Source organism: Engystomops pustulosus, chromosome 1, assembly GCF_040894005.1.
Source record: "Engystomops pustulosus chromosome 1, aEngPut4.maternal, whole genome shotgun sequence".
NCBI classification, from domain to species: domain Eukaryota; kingdom Metazoa; phylum Chordata; class Amphibia; order Anura; family Leptodactylidae; genus Engystomops; species Engystomops pustulosus.
Genome location: NC_092411.1, coordinates 95458064 through 95484336, shown reverse-complemented (window position 1 = coordinate 95484336; position 26273 = coordinate 95458064). Strand labels below are relative to the sequence as shown.

At 42.4% G+C, this 26273-nt stretch overlaps 1 long non-coding RNA gene across 2 annotated transcripts in view; it reads left to right on the top strand.

The window, feature by feature from the left end:
• Window positions 1-26273, top strand: part of LOC140127663 (uncharacterized) — a 62873-nt gene that overhangs the window by 12538 nt on the left and 24062 nt on the right. For both annotated transcript variants that reach the window (XR_011855047.1, XR_011855048.1), the window contains exon 3: window positions 11037-11265. This is a non-coding gene — a long non-coding RNA (uncharacterized lncRNA). The remainder of the gene's footprint in view (window positions 1-11036; window positions 11266-26273) is intronic.

Genomic DNA, 26273 nt, shown 5'->3' with positions numbered 1-26273 from the left:
GTCCTGGTCACAGGCCTAAGTATAAAAAGATCTTTGCAGAGATCTCATTTAGGTATTTGTACATTGTAATGAGGTCTCCCCCCAACTGTCTTTTATCTAAGCTGAATAAACCCAAGTTTTGTAATCTGTAAAAGTATTAACTCCACCCATTCCTTTGTATAGCCTATTTTATTTACTGTATACTATATCTTTACCCGAGTGTGCGGCCGTGCGCCGCTGTTTTCTATGGAGGGGTCACCTCCTCCTCCTCTCCAGCGCACGGTGGCATGCCTGCCCAGCGGACATACCAGCATGTGTATGCACCCTTAGACTGATGAGTTCTACTTTGAGACCTGATATTAACTGCTCACAATGTGGCACTACATCCTTATGGACTAAATGGACTATTTTCCACATGACCACACCCATTTTCTGCAGACCACACCTCTTTTAGACGTGTATTTTTTTTCATCATAGTATCATAGTATATAAGGCTGGAAAAAGACGTCTTTTTTCTAATCCCAAATTTTGTAATCTGTCATTGTATTCTAATCCCCCCATTCCCCTAATAATCCTGGTTGCTCTCCTCTGCACCCGTTCCAGCTCTACTATATCCTTTTTATAAACTGGTGCCCAAAACTGTACACAATATTCAATGTGTGGTCTGACCAGGGATTTGTATAAGGGCAAAACTATGTCTTTATTATGAGAATCTATTCCTCTCTTGATACATCCCATAATTTTATTTGCTTTAGCAGCAGCCGCCTGGCTCTGGTCACTAAAATTAAGTTTACCATCCACCAATACCCCCAAGTCCTATTGCGCTCCAGTTTTACCAAGTAATTGACCGTTTAGAACATAATTATACTTTTTGTTTCCATTGTCCAAGTGCATACCTTTACATTTATCTACATTAAACCTCATCAACCATTTCTCTGCCCACTCCTCAAGCTTCCACAAATCCCTCTGTAATGCTAAACTATCGACCTCAGTATTTATTACTTTACACAGCTTAGAATCATCTGCAAATATTGAAACTTGACTGTGTAAACCCACTACAAGGTCATTAATAAAAATATTAAAAAAAAGTGGCCCCAATACTGACCCCTGTGGCACTCCACTGGTACTCAAATCCACCACAAATCTGGTGCAGGCGATGAATAAATCTGCCTCAATATCTCATGTGTGTTCCAACCAAATGTCGCTACATTGTTATGTGGCAAGGTTGAAGTCATTAGGTGACCTTGTTAGAGACCTCTGTTAAAGTACTCCACAGGACCCATATGGTATAAGTTATATTCTGCTTCCTCCCCACTATTTGCAGAACTGGGCAGAACTGTCCATATATTGTGGACATGCCTGAATGTTGTGACACGTTACTTTTCTAAGTAACCAGGACCACAAATTGCTGCAGTTTATCTGTATGGCTGTGGGAGTTCCTATTGCTCCTATAGAAGTATCCATTGCTATCATGGAAAAGGTCAAGGCAAGGGTCACCAAGATGATGAGATTTGAAAAGACCTCTGCTACAAGGACACATAAGATGGATTTATTCTTTAAGAAATGACAATCATGGCTGTATTACATTCACTTTCCAAATACCTTATTGGAGAGTCAAGTCCTCCTTCCTATATTTTATCCCCCCCCCCCTGCATTATATGACTTTTTTCCTTTTCTTTTTTTTTGTTAATTATAAATCTGTGCATTTGGTGCAAAATTTTTACATTTTTATGAAGACCCCTGTGCATAGGGATTTTAGGCTTTTTGTACCATCTTTTCCTTTTTGTTAACCATTAAAAACTAGTGCATTCTCCATCTGATCCTTATATTTTCTGTAAAAAATAAGTGTGTGCATAAAGTATATCTATTTACCTGAATATACCTGTAGCATGTGTTAGGCTACATTCACATCTCCTTTTATGAATACACTCAGCGTATATGCCAGGTAAGCTCACGGAGTATGTGCTCAATGTATCCCTAGACATATAGTGGAAGATAGAGGCATCCATTTTGCTTCTATCTGTGTAGTTTATGTAGCACCCAGCAGGAAAGAGTTGTTTGTTTTCTCATGCTGTGGGATGTATATGCTCTGCAGAGGCCATAAAAGACTCTGTGGGACAGATGCAACTGTATTGCAACCATCGCTGGTCTCCGCTGAGCATGTTGAACATCCCCAGTGATATAACTGTTCCCCCGGCCAATCATATCCAAGCAGAAACCCAAAGAGGGAAGATGAGGGAGTTGACCGGTGCTCAGATGTCCAATGGATAACTGAAGACTCGTCTATATTTTGATTCTTTATTGAGGGAAAGCGACGCATTCATCAATCTGTTCCCACAACCTCTGGTGGCGGAGTTACGAACAATGATTCATCAGTGGATAACACAGTACTACTAACCTTTTCTTAGTACTCATATCCTCCAAATATTGGCAATTCACAATACAACTACTTCTATCTTGTATATGGTCACAGCACAGTACTACTTCTCCTATCCTGTAAATAAGAGAACAGTATACAACTCCTATCTGTATGTATACATGCCTTTTTATTTTTTGGTTCGAAAGATTTTTCTTGTGAGGAGCATGGGGTGACACTAGAGGGATTTTGGCAGGAATAGAAGTGCTCTTGGTGTGGAGGACACTACTAAAGGGCAGAAACAATAAAGGTATGCATCACCACACCTTTCTCTACAATATGCTGCCAGAAGATAATAACATTTAGTGTAGGTGGTAGACTCGATTTAAACACTCACAAGCCACAGAAAACAACTGCCCGGGAACACTGCAGGCACAGTTTTGCGCACTTGAGAACTGCAGTGCAGCCGAATAGCTGATTTAGTGCAGTTTTCTGCTTTTAGCTGAGACTGCAGTGAAAAATTCCCTCCTAGAACTGAAGAGGATTAGTGTCAGGTGTTGCAACCAATATCAAATATTAATGTATTAGGTCAAATATTAATATGAGGTCAAAGTAAAGCTGATCTTTTTTATCTTCTGCTCTATCCATAAATCTAGATGTTTACAATGTTCAGAAAATATGATAACAAAAAGGATACACTTAACATAATAAGTGTACAAAAATAAAAAAAAGTGTCCCATAATCACCTTCTTTGCTTTGATCCTAATTTGCCTAATAATGCAAGAAGAACTGAGAAATAGCACACACATAAATCTTCTTTGTGTTGTCCCAGGAGCTTAGTCAGATCCCCATCCTCTTTCCTACTCAAAAATCCTGCAGGCAGATGCTACTTTAGAGTCTATAAGGGAGGAGATTTTTCAAGCAAATTGTACGAGAATTTGCTCATAAAAATTAATATGCCGTGTGCCACATTTATCAATTATTTTTTTTACAACTTGTACAGAAAAGTGGTGGGGCTTTATGGGGAAAGTAGAGGGGCATCTGTAAAGGATGGTGTATCAAAGTTATGATGCTATGTTGCAAATATGGGCAAACTTTTTTGCCAATTAATATCAGGTGTAATATTAGCTAATAGAGTGACAGATATATCTTCCAGCATCAAGCACTATGCAATAAATACAGTTTAATACATTCTAAACACTATGACCAAATATGTCCAAATCTACCTTAGTAGGGGTTGTCAGAAAAGTGATTTCTATGCGTTTGACGGCCATGGATTCACTTTAGGGGCACTCCTGGTTCAGAGCCACTGTACACATGGAGGTGTCTGCTGTGGGGATGCCTGGTGACGATCCAGGGACCCCTCCCTTTTTACCCCTTCTCTAATTTCCCTATCCATGTTTTATTTGGTTTGATGTAGTACCCAGACCCTAGGTGTCATGTTCACTTTCTGACTAGTGCACGAGGAACTTCTCTTATCTTCCAACCCTGTTCTCCTCTGGCTTGGTTTTCATATAAGCTCCCATTTAAGGACACACTGTCATCCCCTTCTGACAGCGTGAGCTATTGTAGGGAAGCACACAGTCTTTTGCTCCTATATAATCTCAATAGCCATTTTACTGCCATTTATCTACCCATTGAGCATAGTATCCCATATTCGGTACTTATTGCTGTTAATTGAGTCTTTGTTCTAGGTCCTGCATGCCCTATTTGTTACATTTTTCTCTGTTATTTAAAAAAAAAAACTCAGAGTGAACATAAAAAGGAAGATTACATAAAAAATAAGGGTGTTTTATTAAGCTGTCTTACATTAAATGGCCCAACTATTTGAATTCAAGTGCTTCCTCCTCTACTTACTCTAGCTGTCTGTCAGTGTGAAATTTAAGCCAAATTTTATCTTGCTTGCAAGAGGGACAGTTATACATGGCAACACTTTTGAGAGACGTGGGGAGAAGTGAGTCAAAGCAGCTAGGTCTCCACCCACCAGATGAACATATTGACATTATGTAGAAGCTGTTACACAGATTCAGGGGCATTTTTTTCTCGCCCCTACGGTTGTGGAGATATCCGTCTCAGTATCTGACCATTGTAATCTGTGTTTGGTGAGAGAGGAGGATCTGGGGGTGGGTCTGGAGGTGTGTGTTATGCTAATCTTTTCTCATATTGTCCAATCAGCAACAGGCAATGTCAGAGAAGCTAGTATGAACAGTAGTGAGCTGCGATTTTTTTTTTCTATGTTCATCTAAAGTCTGTGTTCACACACACACATAATATTCTGCTTACCAAGCGTTTACAAATTACAATCTTAGGAAATTGCGTTCACATTGGGTGTATATTCCCTTTACATCGCAAACAAGTTGTGAAAGCAAATGCAATGTTACCACAAACGCAATGCAAACGCAAATTTGATAACATGATGTAACATGATATGAACGCAGATGCAATGTGAACTCAAACATAATGTTACCGCAAAAGCATCTGCATTGCATTTATGCAAACATTACGTTTACAAGGTGTTTGCACTAACATTGCATTTACGCTTGCCTTATGTTTGCGGGTGTGTGGCATTTGCATTGACGTGGCACTTGTGCTGCGTTACACTGGCGGTTCTATTTACATTTCATTTGCTTCATGTTTACATTGCATTTACATTTAAGTGGTGCTTGCATTGTTTCTACACTTACGTTTACATGATGTTTGCATCGCATTTATGTCACATTTGTGTTTTACGTTTATGCATCACTTTTACACATATGTGGCGTTTGTTGCATTTACACTTACATTTATGTGGCAATTGCGATTTTGTCGCCTTTACACTTACATGCCATTTGTGTCGATGTCGTGTTTGCATTGCGTTTATTCTTATGTAGTGTTTGCGTTTATTTCTCTTTTACGCTTACATTTACATGCCGTTTGTGTTTATTTCGTGTTTGCATCGCGTTTACCCTTATGTACTGTTTGTGTTTACGTCTCGTCTACACTTACATTTACGTGACGTTTGCAATTATGTCCCACTTGCATCGCGTTTACCCTTATGTTCATGTGGCATTTGTATTTATCTCTCATTTGCATTGCATTTACATTTATGTGGCGTTTGTGCCACATTAAAATTGCATTTGCTTTTATGTAACATATGCATTTTACCTGGCGTTTGCGTTTATGTGACACTTTCATCGCATTTGTGTTCATGTCTGCATTGCTTTTTCATTTACATGCCGTTTTTCTTGTGTTTATATTGCACTTGCATCACGTTTGCATTTACATTGCACATGTGTTTACATTGCATGTGTGTTTACAATGCATTTGTGTCTACACGTTGCACATGTTTCCATCCCGGACGCATTGCAATTTGTAACATTGCACTTTTGTACACAAATAGTAAATGCAATGTCAACATCGATGTTAGATGCACATAGAGAAATCACAGCTCATTGCTGTTCGTAGTTGTTTCTCTGACGTTGCCTGTCACTGATTGGACAGTATGAGAGAAGATAAGGATAACAAACGCCTCCAGCTCCAGCCCCAGCTCCTCCTTTTTGAGCATACATACCGTGTTTCCCCGATTGTAAGACACCCCCCAAAGTAGGACGTTGCAGGGGTGTAAGGGGGGACGTCTAATGTAAGACGTACCCCGAAAGTTAGACGTAGCAAAATGGACAGCAGGGGGGAGCCGGGAGCGGAGGGGGGATGTGTGGCTGCTGGCGTCAGTCTGATGTCGGCCGGCAGGGGCGGGAGCACAATGCAGGTTCTGGGAGCGGAGGGGGGATTGCCGGCTGCTGATGGCAGTCTGATGTTGGCCGGCGGTGGCGGGAGCACAATGCTGGTTCCGGGAGCAGAGGGGTGGAAAGTGGAGGTACTGTATGTGGGGGGCGGGTTGGAGCCGGCGGGAGCTTGATGCCGGCGAAGGCTGGAGATCGCGGGGCCGGGGCATACAGAAACACGCAGCCTCCGTGCCCTCATGTGCAGCCTCTGATTGGACCAGTGGCTCCTGCACGAGGAAGAAGAAGCCACACCTCTACCCAGCACCGTACAGGAATTGATCCTATCGCCATTGCGGTACCAGGTGCTGTAACCCTATGGGAGATGTGTGGGATACTGTATGGGGCTGTAACCCTATGGGAGATGTGTGGGATACTGTTTGGGGCTGTAACCCTATGGGAGATGTGTGGGATACTGTGGTTTTTATGGTTAAAACAAAAATCGACATTTTTTTCCAATATAAGACATACCCCGAAAGCAAGACATAGTGGGACTTTTGAGGGTAAAAAGAATGTAAGACACTGTCTTACTTTCGGGGAAACACGGTAGATCATAATGGTCAGATACTGGGACTGATAGCTTCACAACCGTGAGGGCTAGAAAGAAAATTCAAACTAATATAAGTGAGGAGTTGAAACGTTCTCTTTAACATGATGGACTCTACATGATAAATGTGGCGACCGCCCCTCTATGTGCAGAAATTTGTGTTTGGTATAGTGCAGTGTTGGTGATATATTCCTCAATGGCGGCTATCTTGACCAAGAGAACTAAACAGATGCCATTACAGGTCTGGCCTTATGTTGCCCACTCAGAAGCTATAAAGTTAAATGTTTTAATTCAGCTATTTTTCTTATTTAAACTGTTGTTTGCCTTTTACATTATCCTTGGCATTTTGCTGTCCTTTGGCCTCTATGTAGTCTTTTTATTTGTTTTATTTATCAAGAAGCTTCTGGAGACATTCTCTGTACATTCTGTAGATAAACCTGTCTGTGAACAAGGCCTATTAACTTTTTCCCAAAATGTGCTGGTGAATTCATTATGGCCAATAGCATTGCAGTATTCTATTCACGCCTCTTTGATGACTTTCTGTCCTTTTTTGATATATGACTGTGGTTGTGAAATAAATGAGGAGAAGATCTTTACATACACTAAGAGACTGGCTTGTGTATTGGGTTTTTTCTCTCCTCCCTGGTACCGGGAGCCATGAAATATTTAATTTGAAAGTCACCTGTTCAACATGAAGTAAGGACTGTTTTGAGTCCTAGATAAAAATCGCTAACATGCAGCCATGACACAAATAAGTCACGTGCAGCACATATGGGGCACTTATCCTTTTTAAATACATGTGTAGGCAGTTTGCACATAAAAGAACGTGCAAAGTCCGACAGAAAACTGGCGCATGGGGCTTCAGTAAATCTGGGCCAGTGTCTCCTTGTGCATACACTGGATTGATTTCTGGAAAGTATGTTGAATGGTGCGTCCTGTGTGCAATAACATAGGTGTTAAAGGGGTATTCTCGTCTGGGCACTCACATTCAGTTTCATTAATCTGCCGTATATAAACATTTCTTCAATTGAATGTTAATAAAAAAAAATGTTCCTGTGTAAAGATAATTTCTCATAAATGTAGTGATTTGGACCCTTAGAAACGAGATAGCTTCCTCGGATACAGCCACGTCTACTGGAGGGATTGCACAAAGAAACAAAAGGTTATTGTATATAAAATGTCCGGGAGTTACTACATGTCGCACAGCCGTCCTGTGGTAATGATTGCTGAATCCTGGTGGTCAGGCAGGACTCAATAGCGCATGTTTGGCCACTGCTGACAGAGTGTGAGGTGGTCGTATCCGAGGAAGCTATCTGGTTTCTAAGGGACAACATTTCTACATTTATGAGAAATTATCTTCACACAGGAACATTTTTTTTATTAACATTCAATTGAAGAAATGTTTACATAAGGCAAATGAATTTAATTAAATGTAAATGCCCAGATGGGAATACCCCTTTAACTAAGGGCAACCCTAATAAGGCTTATAATCTAGTTTAGTGGTTCTCAACCTTTGTAATACTGTGACCCCGCAATACAGTTACTCATGTTGCGGTGACCCCAAACCATGTGATTCTCTGCAAAAACGCAATAAAATCGTGGCCTTTGATGGCTTTAGGTGACCCCTGTGTTTTGGTCATTTGACCCCCACTGGGGTCGCGACCCACAGGTTGAGAACCACTGATCTAGTTTTTCTATTTTCCTGTTGAAACTTGAGCACAGCATAGCTGAAAGACTATTACAGGGCATTGCCAGTATAATGACTCAATTTCTAAGAATTGTATTCTAAAAACATTTTAAAACAAATATTTCTGCTGCAGCCATTTTCAATATTCCAGGAAAACACTAACATAACATAATATACACATTTTTGCATATCTGATACTGGAGCATTTTCTGGCCAGAACACAGTTCTGATGACCCAGACTTGCCATTATAATAGGTTTATTATTGGAACCATCCCTGAAACAGCATAATATGAAGTAATTGCTTTTATACAAATTGTATGATGTAATAATTTTTTTAAAACCTCATATAAATATGTTTCATGTTCCTTTTACATAGGCAGCACATTATTTGTTATACATATTTTCAGTGTAATGCATTTAATATCATACTTTCAGTTTCTCATACCCATCAGGAACATTTTTGCTTTGCCAATCAGCTAGATGAAGCAACGAAGAAGATGGCACAACATTAGCAGAAACAAACGAGATGCAAAAATCATTGAAAACATACAAATATGTACAAAAATACTTTAAATGCGTGAGATTGCCTTTGAGCACATTGATGGAGTGACATAAATGGAACAAGGCAAGAAGCAAGTGTCGAGAACAGCAGGTAGATATGATGGGAGAGATGGCAGGAGTATGTAGAAATAATGAAGACAGGCAGAAATTGGCATAAAGAAGCAGAAAAATGAGAAGAACATACATGAAGAAGCGGAGAGAGGGAGGAAATCTTGACTGAAGATGAGTTTTGCAGGAGGGGTTTGTATATATATGATATGTAATACATCTGTGTACATCCCTGCTGACATATCTTCCTTCCATATGGACACATATTTACCTCTTATGCGGGCGCCTGCCAAACCTGAATAACACTGAGCATGTGCTGGTTCTGGAATAGACCTTACATTGCTGCACTGTTTTTACCACCTGCTAAATTGCTACCACCTTAGATTTTTATAAATCAATGTTACAATGGATGCATAGAAACATTTTCTGCATCATAACAGCGTTTGGAGATGAAATGGTTAAAAAGAAACTATACAGTTTTTAGTGGGGTTTTTAATATACACTAATCTATGCATTAAAATATGAGTATACACCAGCATTGTGTGGACACATTGAAGGCTTTCTTAGATTAGATACAGATCAATTGATCCAGGAGGTGCCTAAAACCACCCAGCGACAATAAAGCAGTTGTAGTTGGCATTATTTGGAGATTTAAAAGGGAATCCTGGAAACTCCCATGGGGGTCCAGCAGGAGTGCCAAAGAAACTGGCTTTATACAATCATGGGTCTCTTGGGCAATATAACTGGTGACTTAAGAGGGAGTGATTTTAGGTGGTCCAAGGAGGACTTTGATATGTTGAGGGTGGACCCTGTGACCCCTGACCTTTCAGCACCACGAAATTTGAAAAAAGTTAGCCGCTCACCTGCATCCTTGCTCGTGCTTCAGGAGTACGTCCGGACCTTGACGTGGGCATAGAGGAGAGAAAGGAGAGTTATTTGTTCAAAAATCGAAAAATGTATAAAAATAGTTACAAACATCTGTTAACGCATCACCAAGTACAATTCGTGTGGAAATTACCGAATTACAGATTTTCACATTAGTTATTGCACTCCTAAAATAGGGAGATAACAAAGAAATGAGGTATAATAGAAATATGTGTGCCTGCAATACTCTTGGTTTTGGGTCTCTCTTCTCTTGGGCATAGAATGGCAATATTATTTGAAGACTGAATTGTTCTTTTGTGTGGGGATGAAATGGCAGTATTGTGTATGCTATATATGGCGGTATTATGTAATTGTTATACTTAAAGGAAACCTATCACCATAGATCTACCTATTAAGGCCTTATAGCCCTTATAACGGCTAATCCTTTAGTCCCCTTTATATTTATTAATCTTTAATTGTGATAATATGCTAATTTACCAAAGAGGTTACTGGGGCGTGAAGTAACCGAAGCTGAGGATACGCGATGCGGCTACTCCACGCCCCAGTAGCCTTCTTGATCCTCCTACCCAGATATCTTCAGCGTGCAGTTACAAGTAGCTGCGCGCCCTCGTCCGCGAAGCCTGCGTTCTACGCATGTGTAGAATGCTGGCTGCGTGGTCTCGGATCCAAAGCCAGAGATACTGCGCATGCGCAGAATGTCGGCTTTGTGGACAAGGGCGAGCAGCTCTTCTTAACTGCACGCTGAAGATATCTGGATAGGAGGATCAGGGAGGCTACTGGGGCATAGAGTATCCACGCCATGTAGCCTCAGCTTCAGCTACTCCACGCCCAAGTAACCTCTTTGGTAAATTAGCATATTACCACAATTAAAGATTAAAAAAGATAAAGGGGACTAAAGGATTAGCCCTTCAAAGGGCTATCCTTACATACATTAGAGGCACCTACCACCAGATCTACTTTAATAGGTAGATCCGTGGTGGTAGCTTTCCTTTATATAGAGTGAGAAGGTATTATTTAGGCAAGGTAAACCAACATTTAATAAAGTGTCCATTGTTCTCTCTTTGACAAGTGTCTGGTTTGGGGGAATCCTTCAGGAATATATTACCTGGTCGCCCTCCATTTAAAATACATTTCTGTATTTTGTTACAATCTGTAAAAAAGAGAATTTATATTCCAGGATTGCATATAAATCCTGACACTGTCGTGTTTCTTAGCTCTGTCCATTTAGTAACTTCACACCACCTGATGAAAGCAGTGTGAGGACCCAATCTCAATGCACTTGGAGAAGTTATAGTCCTGCTGCTACCACTTAAAAGAAGGTAAACTCCGTCGGACCTGAGCAGGGAAACAACAAATTCTGGATATCGGGCGCACGATCTTGGTGAATTGCAGCAGAGTGCATTATTGTCAGACAATGCACTTTCGGTGAACTCTGTCGGACAGGTAAGTAAATGAGCCCTTGTCAATATATGATTTTTATGACTATATGGTGCCATGTTTTCTTTAAATCCATTAAATCCTGGTATTTGGTAGCTGTTACATTACTCTAATAACAACAAAAACTACAATCCTCTATTGCTGCACAAATAAAATATCATAAATACAGTTCCTACCATTTACTTTTCTTGTAACATACCTTTGTTAAATCCCTCTACTCGTAGCCTAGATCTGTATTTCATCCACTGTTTCTGGGCACAATATGTTATCCACATTTTGTCTCCTATCTCCAATTATATACAAACTTCTAATAGTGCTACTCCTGATTTAATGGCCCAGCAGTGAATCCCCAGTACAGCTGTCAATGTGTCAGATGCAAAGCAAAAGCCTGGCTTAGTTCACCTTATAGAATCCCTGCGTAGAAAGGAGGAATGGACACATTCCCCTGATCCAAAGTATCTATCACTCTGACTGAATTTCATCTAATGAAGGGCAGAGGCGGAGAAGGAATTCCCTTGCTTTCTTAAAATACCTAATCCACAAGATGTCTGACTTCAAAGTGACATCCTTGGGTCACTGCAAACTGTCTGTCTGACAAGCATCCAGAACAGCCAGCTGCCAGATTCTAAGAAAGTTGTGATATTCAGATTTTTGTTAACCTCATACTTACCAACAAGAATGCAATATGGGATCAATCAGTCAGAAACTGGAGGTGAAGAGCCAATCAGGGCTCCAGTTCTGTCTCCAGTAAGGGGGTAAAGTGCTGAGAAACCCTGTCTCACCCTGACATACATTAACCATATGTCTGTGAAACATCCCCCACTGGGCCTAGAATTTTCTTGTGGCCTGAAGGCAGCTGGGGCCCGGAATACCGGAGTGGCTGGCGATTGCGGCCTAGGGCGCATTGAGGTCACGCTTCTTGGCATGAGTCTGGAGGGCTATCCTACAGCCTGGAAGGTCTCCAGCAGGTGGTGTGTGCAATAAGTATGGAGGGAGAGGCTGATGCAGTGGTTTCTACCTGGGGCAACCCCGGAAGTGTCTGTGGGATGAATCCCTGGGTGATGGATGGAGAATACCATGGTGATGAGCAGCCGTATCCAGGGATCAGATGGAGGCAACATCGTGTAAATCAAATGGCCTGATGCAAATGGAATTGAGTGGTGAATCTCAATTCTGGGCTTAAGTCTCCAGATTTGCACTGGGTGCTAGGCAGTAGGCCTGAGGCACTTGTAGTCCCTGGAATTAGAACAGAGGCATGAGGTCTGGTTCTGTCTGCATACTCTATGCTCTGACTAAAAGACCATGTGCTTCCGCTCATCAGGGGTTTATATACTCCAGCTTCCAGCTTGTATTACAGTGGCAGTGGTTACAGCTGTAGTTACAAAGTTCTCCAGTGCTTAGAGACCTCCAAGAGAGGTGACCAGTCTCCCTAACAGCTCCTGACATGGACAGGGTGCTATTCGCAACTACCACCTTGCCTATGCATTGGCAGGGGTGTTACATCTGTTTTATGTTGACATCATTTATTTTTGTTGCTTTACTTTATTAGGAAGTCAGGAAGCTTACAAATAGATCAGCAATTTTCCCGATTTTCACGAAAATTTAAGATTTAGACGCCTATTCATATTAATCGGGATTTTAAAAATTCTATTTATTAGAAACTCCCCACAAAGTACCACATTTTTAAATTTCACCCCTCAAACTATTCAAAACAACCCATGTTAAGCTTGTTAATTGTTTAAGCATCAAACATGGACAAAATCAAACAAAATGGACATTCTATTTGGATTTTTCAAATTTGGACAATAGAATGTTTATTTAGCCTTAAAATTTACATGATCATGCAGAAAATAACGATAAAACACATCTCAGATTTTGTTGTCTTTTTTCCCTCAAATATGGCGTACCCCACATGTGTAAGTAAACCACTTCATGTGACCATAACAGAGGGCAGAAATGGGCAGAAGGGAAGGAGCGCCATCACGCTTTTGGTGGGCAAATTTTGCTGAAACAAATTTAAGCTGCTATGTAGCATTTGCTGAGCATATATTATGACAGAACAAGAGAAACCACTGAAAAATTACCCCATTGGATCAAACCACTCAAGGAGTATAGTAACACTATTTTGGGATGGTTATACCCAATTGATTACATTTTATTAACTTTCTTGGAGGGAATGCAAAAATTATATTCTGATATCTTTTTTTTTTTTTACTTTTTTTTGTTTATAGCGTAGATATTTAGTTTTACTTATGTTCTATGGGTCCGAACAATTAGGGTAATATCCCATTAATATAGCTTTTTATGTTTGAATAATGTTGAAGAATAAAAACATATTTGTAGAGAAAAAACACTTACTTTTGCTTCGTCATCTTCGAAGTGGTGTATCATATAGATTTTTGTTGTTGATTGAGCTGTATTGGGGTTTTTTTGTGGAATAAAAGTTATACTTTTTATTGGAATCGTTGTGATGGAAATGTGACATTTTAATCACTTTTTATTGCTTTTCTTTTTGGTGGCATGCGCGAAAATCCTAATTTTTGATGGGTTGCTATTGACGCTTAGACACCATATACACAGGATTGTGTGCAGATTTTCACTTTCTTTATTTGTATTATCTTTTATTTTTAAAATTTTTCATAACTTTTTAAAACAAAATATTTTACTGTCCCACTCTGCAATACTTATGTTTAGCAGTGTATTAGAGTAGTCAGCCTATGCAGATGCAAAGGCTGACTTGCACAGGATCAGATGCGTTTGGAAAAAGGATCTGTCACTCAGCAGCTGAAGACAGTCCTTCACTGGAGCCTGGGGTTACCATGGAGACTATCGGCACACCCAAACCCAGTGAACATGGGTGGTGATTGAGGTGGGATCCGTTGAGGAAGCCATATAAAGGCTGCGGTCATGTTTGACCTCGTAGCCTGTAGCCAGGATCGTGACTATCGCACACTGTTACCGTTTACATTGTCACGGTTAAAGATAGGTGCCCCCCGAAACCCCCGCTGTGGCGATCATTGCAGTGGCATATAGGCGCTACGGTCATATCAAGAGCCCAGCTGTTACCCAGGTTTTGAATGGAGAGTGCCCACACATACATAGCACACTTTCCACTCAATTTCACTATAGGAAAGAGGTCAGTGGACCTCCGCTACTGAAAAGGGTTTGGGCTCAGGTGGCTCCCCTTCATATATTTATTACATATCCTGTGGATATATTATAGTGTGGATGGGAAAATCTCCTTATCTACTGAAATTTCCCCGGTCTTCCCTGGTATTTCCTATTTCTCCTGGTTTTGAATTCATCTTGTTTAATACTTCTCTTCTGTTGTCCTTTTTGGTCAGCAAGTAAACTGTATTGAAACTTTAAAATTGCATTGCACTTAACCTGTCCACAACCAATACTTGGTTGTAGTTAAAACTACTTATTTATGACAAAACCACAAAACCATATATGTAGGTCCTCCCTCTGGGACAGCACCGATCTCAGGAAAGCTGGGCTGAATGGAGAGTGTGTTTTGCATACTATCCATTCAGAGCATATAGGGGCACATTTACCCACCATCTTGGTACACTTCCGATATCCACTATCCTGACACCACGAGGGAAGGGAAGGAGGTTGGCGCACATCGGGGAAATGATGGAAGGCGAGTAAAATTTTATTATTTAATTTAGGACTATGTATAGTTAGTTAATATAGGGGGGCTGTATATAGTTATAGGGGGACTGAATATAGTTATTTATTATAGGGGGGCTGTATAAAGTGATTACTGGGAGGCTGTATTTACTGATTACTAGGAGCTGTATATAGCGATTGCTGGGAGGCTGTATGTAGTGATTATTGGGGGAGCTGTATATAGTAGTGATTACTGGGGGCGCACTCTGTATAGTGATTACTGGGGGAGCCTTACTTAGTGATTACTGGGGGGCTGTATATAGTTATTGCTGGGGAGTAGTATATAGCGATTGCTGTTCTCTGTCTGGACTAAATTCAATGCCCCCCCCCCCCCCCCCCAGATTTTGCGCCCAGGGGCCCCCACCAACCTTAATTTGGCCCTGGTGCCACATATCTGTTTGTCATGTTTTAGTCTCCTTGTCCGGTAGCGAACATCAACTACTAGAAAGGGGTTTAGTCTCAGGACCCACTATCTCTGTCTGTGTCCTCTGTGGTTACCCTGCATAACAACATTTCTTCCTGGAAAGAGTCTGTTTTATACACTTGTAGTACAGGGACTGAACAAAGTGCTCCAATACCTTTGACTTGGTGGTGGACTTATAGAGGTACTAATAGCCACACGTATTTCCCAAGCCACTGACCAGAGATCACTGATTTATACATTTTGTTTGGCACTCTAAAATCTATGCTACATCTGTATTTCTCTAAACTTCCTATAACAGCATAATCATATGTTGCACAAACATAAAGGAATAATATATTGGGATTCAGTGGGTGTCTAGAGTGGAAGTGTCTGTTTTTGAAGATTTGGTAAATCATAGAGGAGACATCAATGCTGGAGTTTGATAACAGGAGAAAATGGGTCAAGTTATTCGTAAAGAAAGAAAATTGTGGCAGACCTGGCTGACAGGAGAAACAGGCTGGGAAGACAATAGCTCATTTAAAAGAGGTTTATAGCACATAGATCTTTAAAATCTTTAGAAGTTAGGAATATGTGTTCTGCTTCAACATTTGCTAACTATTATTCTAATTGAATAGCTAAAATGCATTTTTGGCTTAGCTAATGAAAAACCCAATATGACACCTACAGAAGGAAGCATATAAAGCAATGGAATCAGAGCAGAGATAATGGTTTGCAATTTTCTTACCCTAAAGGATAATCGCATGTGTAATACATAATCCCCTATTAGTCAGATTATCCTGATTTACCACTGTAGCAATTGTAAATTGTAATGAGATGGTCACTATTTTTATCATGATGGAAATAGCGACCATTCTTTTATGGATTTTTAAAGAAAATTGTAACACGAAAAATCTAGTTTTCAGGCCTGGTAGGAAAGGTTTCCTCCATGGATAGATTGTAGAGGGACAAAAAGGAGGGTACCTTTACTCATTCATTAATTGACATTTGCCTTTATAGTAAACTATAGTATGATCAGTAAGGTATTTGTCATTTAGAAATAGGAGCTGCCCTGCCCTGAGTATTTCAGAAAAGGGTTTAAATAACATCTACCATTCACTATTGTAAACCAGACACACTGACAAACTAGTGTGTGCCCCCTCTGGCAGGATGTGTTCTTCCTTTAACTTCTTATACCCTGGTTTTCTTTAAATTATGCAGATGAGCCTGAGGTGCTAATGGAACCTGTAGCACCTCAGACTCATTTGCATTTTTAAAGAAGCTGAAAGAGGAGCAGATCCTGCCAGAGGGGGCACAATTAGAGATGGGCTAATTAGTGAAAATTCGATTCGATACGGTTCAGCGAATTTTTCAGAGAAAATACGAAACAAATCACGGCATGTGACGTAACAGTAACATGCTGGGTGCGGGTGCATGGCGAGGGCTCACAGACTCAGCCCTTTCCATAGCCAATAAATCTTTGCTGCATATTGCAGCAAAGGCTTACCGGTAACCCCCTCGGTCAGTGCTAGCACCGATCGCGGATGTCAACCCGCAGAACACTGCTGGCTTTCCAAGGATTGTTGCTTCCAGTAACGTCATCGGGGAGCTGCGATCCGTCACCATGACAGCCTCGGGTCTTCCGAAGACCCAAGGCTGCCTCGGGTTAAAACCTTCATTACAATGTGCGATTGCCCAATCTATAAAAATATAATAACGTTTTTTCACTGCGTTTAACCCCGTAACAGAAAATAGCGCCCAGTCGAAAATGGCACTTTTTTACCATTTTGAAAAATATAAAAAATTTAATAAAAAGTGATAAGGGTCGTAAAATCTTTAAAATTATAGCAATGAAAACGCCATCAAAAGTCGCAAAACATTACACCTCCCACAGCTCCAAAGTATAAAAAAGTAATTAGAGCCAAAATATGGCAAAATGAAAAAAAAAAATTGTACAGGAGGTTTTAATTTTTGTAAATGTATGAGAACATTATAAAACCTATACAATTTTGGTATCCCTACCACCATACAGTGAGGGACACTACCCCCATACAGCAAGGAACACTACCCCCATACTTTGAGGAACACTACCCCCTTACAGTGAGGGACACTACTGCCATACAGTGAGGGACGGTACCGCCAAACAGTGAGGAAGACTACTGGCACACAGTGAAGAAGACTACCGGCGCACAGTGAGGAAGACTACCGGCATACAGTGAGGAACACTACTTCCATACAGTGAGGAACACTACCGCCAAACAGTAAGGGACCCTACCGCCATACAGTGAGGAACACTACCGCCATACAGTGAGGGACACTACTGCCATACATTGAGGAACACTACCACCATACAGGGAGGAACACTACCGCCATACAGTGAGGGACACTACCGCCATACAGTGAGGGACACTACTGCCATACAGTGAGGGACACTACCGCCATACAGTGAGGGAAACAACTGCCACACAGGGAGGGACACTACTTCCATACTTTGAGGAACAATACCCCCATACAGTGAGAGACACTACCCCCCATACAGTGAGGGACACTACCGCCACACAGTGAGTTACACTACCCCCATACTGCCACACAGGGAGGGACACTAATTCCATACTTTGAGGAACACTACCCCCATACAGTGAGGGACACTACCGCCATACAGTGAGGGACACTACCGCCATACAGTGAGGGACACTACCGCCATACAGTGAGGGACACTACCGCCATACAGTGAGGGACACTACCGCCATAAAGTGAGGAAGACTACCGGCACACAGTGAGGGACACTACCGCCATATAGTGAGGAACACTTCTTCCACACAGTGAGGAACACTACCTGCCAAACATTGAGGGACCTTACCGCCATACAGTGAGGGACACTACCGCCATACAGTGAGGGACACTACCGCCATACAGTGAGGGACACTACCGCCATACAATGAGGGACACTACCGCCATACAGTGAGGGAAACAACCGCCACACAGGGAGGGACACTACTTCCATACTTTGAGGAACACTACCCCCATACAGTGAGGGACACTACCGCCATGCAGTGAGGGATGGTACCGCCAAACAGTGAGGAACACTACTTCCATACAGTGAGAAACACTACTGCCAAACAGTGAGGGACCCTACCTGCATACAGTGAGGGACACTACCGCCATACAGTGAGGGACACTACCGCCATACAGTGAGGGAAACAACCGCCACACTGGGAGGGACACTACTTCCATACTTTGAGGAACACTACCCCCATACAGTGGGGGACACTACCGCCATGCAGTGAGGGATGGTACCGCCAAACAGTGAGGAACACTACTTCCATACAGTGAGGAACACTACCGCCAAACAGTGAGGGACCCTACCTCCATACAGTGAGGGACACTACCGCCATACAGTGAGGGACACTACCACCATACAGTGAGGGACACTACCCCCATACAGTGAGGGACACTACTGCCATACAGTGAGGGACAGTACAGTCAAACAGTGAGGAACACTACTCCCATACAGTGAGGGACACTTCCGCCATACAGTGAGTTACACTAACGGCATACAGTGAGTTACACTACCGTCATACAGTGAGGAACACTACTGCCACACAGTGAGGAACACTACCGCCACACAGGGACACTATCGCCATACAGTGAGGAACACTACCGCCATACAGTGAGGAGCACTACCCCATACAGTGAGGAACACTACCCCCATACAGTGAGGAACACTACCGCCATACTGTGAGGAACACTACCGCCATACAGTGAGGAACACTACCCCCATACAGTGAGGAACACTACCGCCATACAGTGAGGAACACTACCGCCATACCGATAGGATCACTACCGCCATACCGATAGGATCACTACTGCCACACTGTGAGGAATACTACCGGCATACAGTAAGGAACACTACCTCCATACAGTGAGGAACACTACCCCCATACAGTGAGGGACACTACCGCCATACAGTGAGGGACACTTCATCCATACAGTGAGGGACAGTACCGCCATACAGCGAGGGACACTACCCCCATCCAGTGAGGAACACTACCCCCATCCAGTGAGGAACACAACCGCCATACAATGAGCGACACTTCATCCATACAGTGAGGGACACTACCGCCATGCAGCGAGGGACACTACCCCCATACAGTGAGGAACACTACCACCATACAGTGAGGAGCACTACCGCCACACAGTGAGGGACACTACCGCCATACAGTGAGGAACACTACCGCCATACAGTGAGGAACACTACCCCCATCCAGTGAGGAACACTACCCCCATCCAGTGAGGAACACTACCCCCTCCAGTGAGGAACACTACTGCCATACAGTGAGGAACACTACCCCCATACAGTAAGGAACACTACCCCCATACAGTGAGGAACACTACCCCCATACAATGAGGAACACTACCCCACTAAAGTGAGGAACACTACCTCCATACAGTGAGGAACACTACCGCCATACAGTGAGGAACACTACCGCCATACAGTGAGGGACACTACCCTCATACAGTGAGGGACACTACCGCCATACAGTGAGGGAGACTACCGCCATACAGTGAGGAACACTACCGCCATACAGTGAAGAACACTACCCCCATACAGTGAGGAACACTACCCCCATACTCTGAGAAACACTACCGCCATACAGTGAGGAACACTATCCCCATACTCTGAGAAACACTACCACCATACAGTGAGGAACACTACCCCCATACAGTGAGGGACACTACCGCCATACAGTGAGGAACACTACCCCCATACAGAGAGGAACACTACCCCCATACAGTGAGGAACACCACCGGCATACAGTGAGGGACACTACCGCCATAAAGTGAGGAACACTACCCCCATACAGTGAGGAACACTAACCCCATACAGTGAGGAACACCAACCCCATACAGTGAGGAACACTACCCCCATACAGTGAGGAACACTATCGCCACACAGTGAGGGACACTACCCCCATACAGTGAGGAACACTACCACCATTCAGTGAGGAACACTACCGCCATACAGTGAGGAATACTACCCCCATACAGTGAGGAACACTACCGCCATACAGTGAGGGACACTACCGCCATACAGTGATGAACACTACCTCCATACAGTGAGGAACACTGCCGCCATACAGTGAGGAACACTACCGCCATACAGTGAGGAACACTACCCCCATAAAGTGAGGAACACTACCCCCATACAGTGAGGAGCACTACCGGCATACTGTGAGGAACACTACTGCCATACAGTGCGATACACTAGCGCCATACAGTGAGGAACACTACCCCCATACAGTGATGAACACTACCGCCATACAGTGAGGAACACTACCGCCATACAGTGAAGGACACTACCGCCATACAGTGAGGGACACTACCGCCATACAGTGAGGAACACTACCGCCATACAGTGAGGAATGCTACCGCCATAAAGTGAGGAACGCTACCGCCATACCGATCGGAATACTACCGCCATACAGTGAGGAACACTTCCGCCATACAGTGAGGAACACTATATCCAAAGAGTGAGGAATACTACCCCCTTACAGTGAGGAACACTTCCCCCATACAGTGAGGGACACTACCGCCACATAGTGAGGAACAATACCCCCATACAGTGAGGGACACTACTCCCATACAGTGAGGAACACTACTGCCATACAGTGAGGAACAATTCCGCCATACAGTGAGGGACACTACCGCCGTACAGTGAGGGACACTACCGCCATACAGTGAGGGACACTACCGCCATACAGTGAGGGACACTACCCCCATACAGTGAGTTACACTACCGCCATACAGTGAGGAATACTACCCCCATACAGTGAGGAACACTATCGCCATATTGTGAGGGACACTACCCCCATACAGTGAGGAACACTACAGCCATACAGTGAGGAACACTACCGCCATACAGTGAGGGACACTACCACCATACTCTGAGGAACACTACCACCATACACTGAGGAATACTACCCCCATACAGTGAGGAACACTACCTCCATACAGTGAGGAACACTACCGCCATACAGTGAGGGACACTACCCCCATACAGTGAGGAACACTACCGCCATACAGTGAGGAACACTATCGCCATACTGTGAGGAACACTACCCCCATACACTGAGGAATACTACCTCCATACAGTGAGGAACACTACCCCCATCCAGTGAGGATCACTACCCCCATACAGTGAGGAACACTACCGCCATACAGTGAGGAACACTACCGCCATACTGTGAGGAACACTACCGCCATACACTGAGGAATACTACCACCATACAGTGAGGGACACTACCCCCATACAGTGAGGAACACTACCGCCATACAGTGAGGAACACTAGCCCCATATCGTGAGGGACACTACCGCCATACAGTGAGGAACACTACCCCCATACAGTGAGGGACACTACCCCCATACAGTGAGGAACACTACCTCCATACAGTGAGGAACACTAGCCCCATACCATGAGAGACACTACCGCCATACAGTGAGGAACAGTACCGCAATGTTCCTTTCTTCTTTCCAGAGTTCTCTGCCCCTTGTAACACGTTGTGCTCATGGCCATTTTGCTAATAAATGGGGTAAAAAAATCAAAGTTTTCCTGAAATTCTAAACAAATTTAGATTTGTTAGAATCGATTCGCCCATCTCTAGGCACAATCGTTCATCCTGGTGGTATATGTCCTTTAAGTGATTGGACATTGCTAGCACTGTAGTTTTATAGCTTGTTATTCATTTTGTGTATAATAGTAAAATCTAGGTACTATAATACTTCCAGTGTTCAGATGTATCTTGCAATACCTAGGGTCTGACTGAGGGGCCTAGGGCCCACCAGTGAAATTGATTCCGGTGGCCCACCTACTGCTACATGGAAATATTACATGTACATTCTAAAGCCACATTATAGAATGCATTTTCATTGTGTTTTGAAAGGCACAGCAAATGCATCAGGTAAAATGCATCCCAAAACACGTAAGCATTAATGATAGTAAAAACATGGATGTATTTTGAGGTGTGTTTTGCAATGTATAAAACACAATGCACACACATAATGTGAACGCAGCTTAAGATAGTGTGTACATGCGATTGAATTGTGTTTTAAAATGCATTTTATGTGTTTTAAAATGCATCTGGAGAATCTCCTCCCCAAACGTCTGTATTCAGACGCCAGGGAGGAGATTCCCCAGATGTGCCCGAGGTGTAAGGTCTAGCATTAGGTAAGCCCTATTGAAAGCAATGAGTTCCTCTCCCAGCTCCTATTGGGGTCCCTCACCTTCCCCTCATATTGTGACCTAACACCCCTCTCATATTGTGACCTTCTCTCACCTTCCCCACATATTGTTGCCTCCTGTCACCCCCCTCCCCTATTATAGTGACCTCTCACCTCCCCCACATATTGTGGCCCCCTCTCATATGCCCCATATTTGGGCACTCTCTCATACGCCCCATATTTTCCATTTTCTGGACACAGATAGAGTTGGAGTCCCGAAACGGCTGATGGGGGTGGAGTCAGCTATGACTGGGGCTGAGGCAGCACATGGCAGAGGCGGAGCTAATAGAAGTCAGGGCCCACCAGTGTTTTCACGGGTACACCACTGGGCCAGTCTGACCCTGGCAATACCATTAGATTCTGAATAGCGGTTTTATTTTGCCTTTTTTATGGTGGCATGTATGGGGTAGGATTGCAAAATTTGGAACCTTTATTATATTTTCTATGCTAGAAACCCACCTATGTGTGATATCAATATGCTTGTTGCGTGTTATGGTATTTTGTTAGCAATGTATTGTATTGTATTATTTGGGCCTTTATTATAGCAGTCTGCATTTCAGGTTTTTATGTGGGATTTTGTAAATTGTGTGTGCCAGCATTATTGGGGTTTTGTATGTGACACTATTTGGCCATTTAATGCAGCTAAGGTATCTGAGTCACTAAGCAAGAGGGGGGTGGGAGATCCACAAGAGATGCATCTTGTTTTTCCCCCATCTCCTTGTCCTGTACTTGTTTGTAACATTACTTGTTGCAGGAAATCTGCAGAGAATCAATCCCAAGGAAACAAGTCTTTAGAGTTTGCTACATCTGTAACATTTTCTTATTTTCTTCTCTCACCAAAACTGTTGGGAGTAGAAAGTGTGTGCACTTATAGCAATCATAGAAGCAGCAATCACTTAAATGTTAGTAAAATTGCGAGACCCTGTTCCTGCTTGATTTTATACTGTGGATTTCTAGTTCTACAAGGCTTAAAAATGAATGAAAGATGCTTCATCTGCTGATCAGCCAGGAGGATTGTGGCACTGGATTTATACACTAAAAGTCCAAATTTGCTAGGACTGTCTTGAATTTTAAGTAAAAAATACAAATTTGGATTTTTGCCATCTGAAAATGAATGGTCAAGTTGTATAAACCTTGCTCAAAGATAACAGTGAGTTTTTCCTGATGCTCACTGTGTTTTTTTTCCAGAGTTGGTATATACCATACAATGAAATTAAACAAATATAGAAGAACAAATACACTCACCGGCCACTTTATTAGGTACACCATGCTAGTAACGGGTTGGACCCCCTTTTGCCTTCAGAACTGCCTCAATTCTTCGTGGCATAGATTCAACAAGGTGCTGGAAGCATTCCTCAGAGATTTTGGTCCATATTGACATGATGGCATCACACAGTTGCAGCAGATTTGTCAGCTGCACATCCATGATGCGAATCTCCTGCTTCACCACATCCCTAAGATGCTCTATTGGATTGAGATCTGGTGACTGTGGAGGCCATTTGAGTACAGTGAACTCATTTTCATGTTCAAGAAACCAGTCTGAGATGATTCCAGCTTTATGACATGGTGCATTATCCTGCTGAAAGTAGCCATCAGATGTTGGGTACATTGTGGTCATAAAGGGATGGACATAGTCAGCAACAATACTCAGGTAGGCTGTGGCGTTGCAACGATGCTCAATTGGTACCAAGGGGCCCAAAGAGTGCCAAGAAAATATTCCCCACACCATGACACCACCACCACCAGCCTGAACCGTTGATACAAGGCAGGATGGATCCATGCTTTCATGTTGTTGTCGCCCAAATTCTGACCCTACCATCCAAATGTCGCAGCAGAAATCGAGACTCATCAGACCAGGCAACGTTTTTCCAATCTTCTACTGTCCAATTTCGATGAGCTTGTGCAAATTGTAGCCTCCGTTTCCTGTTCTTAGCTGAAAGGAGTGGCACCCGGTGAGGTCTTCTGCTGCTGTAGCCCATCTACCTCAAAGTTCGACGTACTGTGCGTTCAGAGATTCTCTTCTGCCTACCTTGGTTGTAACGGGTGGCGATTTGAGTCACTGTTGCCTTTCTATCAGCTCGAACCAGTCTGCCCATTCTCCTCTGACCTCTGGCATCAACAAGGCATTTCCGCCCACAGAACTGCCGCTCACTGGATGTTTTTTCTTTTTCGGACCATTCTCTGTAAACCCTAGAGATGGTTGTGCGTGAAAATCCCAGTAGATCAGCAGTTTCTGAAATACTCAGACCAGCCCTTCTGGCACCAACAACCATGCCACGTTCAAAGGCACTCAAATCACCTTTCTTCCCCATACTGATGCTCGGTTTGAACTGCAGGAGATTGTCTTGACCATGTTTACATGCCTAAATGCACTGAGTTGCCGCCATGTGATTGGCTGATTAGAAATTAAGTGTTAACGAGCAGTTGGACAGGTGTACCTAATAAAGTGGCCGGTGAGTGTAGATCTTCAATGAGAGCTTTAAAAAAGTACAAATTATCCATGTTCACTGTGGGAGAAGGTTATAAAAGAAATTTTCACATTGGACCTAAAGACATAATGGCGAATAGCGAATATCATTATAATATAAATCTCTTATTAGAAAATAAGGCATCCAACATTTGGACTTACTGAGGAAGTGCGCTTTTCACAATGCTGAAGATGTGGGCACAAAATTATAGTTCACGACTAGATCCTTAAATTACACATTCAACAATATTACTCTACAATTACTGGTTTAAGGTCTTTTGTTTTGGTCTTTAAATATTTTTACTGAAGTATCACTTCACATTGTATGAACTTTTTAGCACTTTACGTTATAATCACTTTATGAAGAGGCATGGACATGCAATTTTACCAACTTACAAAGTATTAGTGGGACCTTACCTAGAATATTCAATTTATTTCTGAGCACTGGTTGATAAAAAAAAAAAGATGCCCTGGAGTTGAAAAACACTTTTTATGAACAAATATAATAAAGATTTAGGTCTATTTATTCATGAGAAGAGACATATAGGCAGTAAGATCTGTAGAAGTGGCTTATCTAAAAATCAGATCTTCCACATCAGAGTGTAGAAATATCCCCCTCTATTGCAATACAAGTGTAGACAGATACACGTTCATTGATTAAATGGGTTAATGTCTTGTATACTGGCAGTGAATGGACTCGTACAGCGAAGCAATGTTTTGAAGGTTGTAGATAGTTTAAGAGCAGCAAGCATTGTAGATGAATTTTAGATTTTATATACAAGTCTGTGCTTATTAAGGCTACAAAAATGTTAGAATAAAAATTACATACACTTGAAAGAAAAACATTTATAGAACTAAGAGTAAAAAAAAAATTCTCCTGCAGAGACATGTCTGAATTTTACAAAAAGCTTATTTCTGTACCTTGCCCAATGAAGGGTCAGGGCTTATGCAACAACCTGCACAAAAAAGTTTGCACAAAATTTGGTGCATTTTTTGTCAGGGACTACATCACAATATGGGTTTACAACATTTATTATATTTATGATCAGTGTCGGACACTGTGTTAAATATAGTGTTTTAAGACTTTCTTTACTGCCTTTCACCATTGATTACATTTTATCTTCTTGTTCTACACATTTCATCGTATCTTCATCTCCTTACCTTTCCCTCCAAGCCATGTGGAACAGGGATGG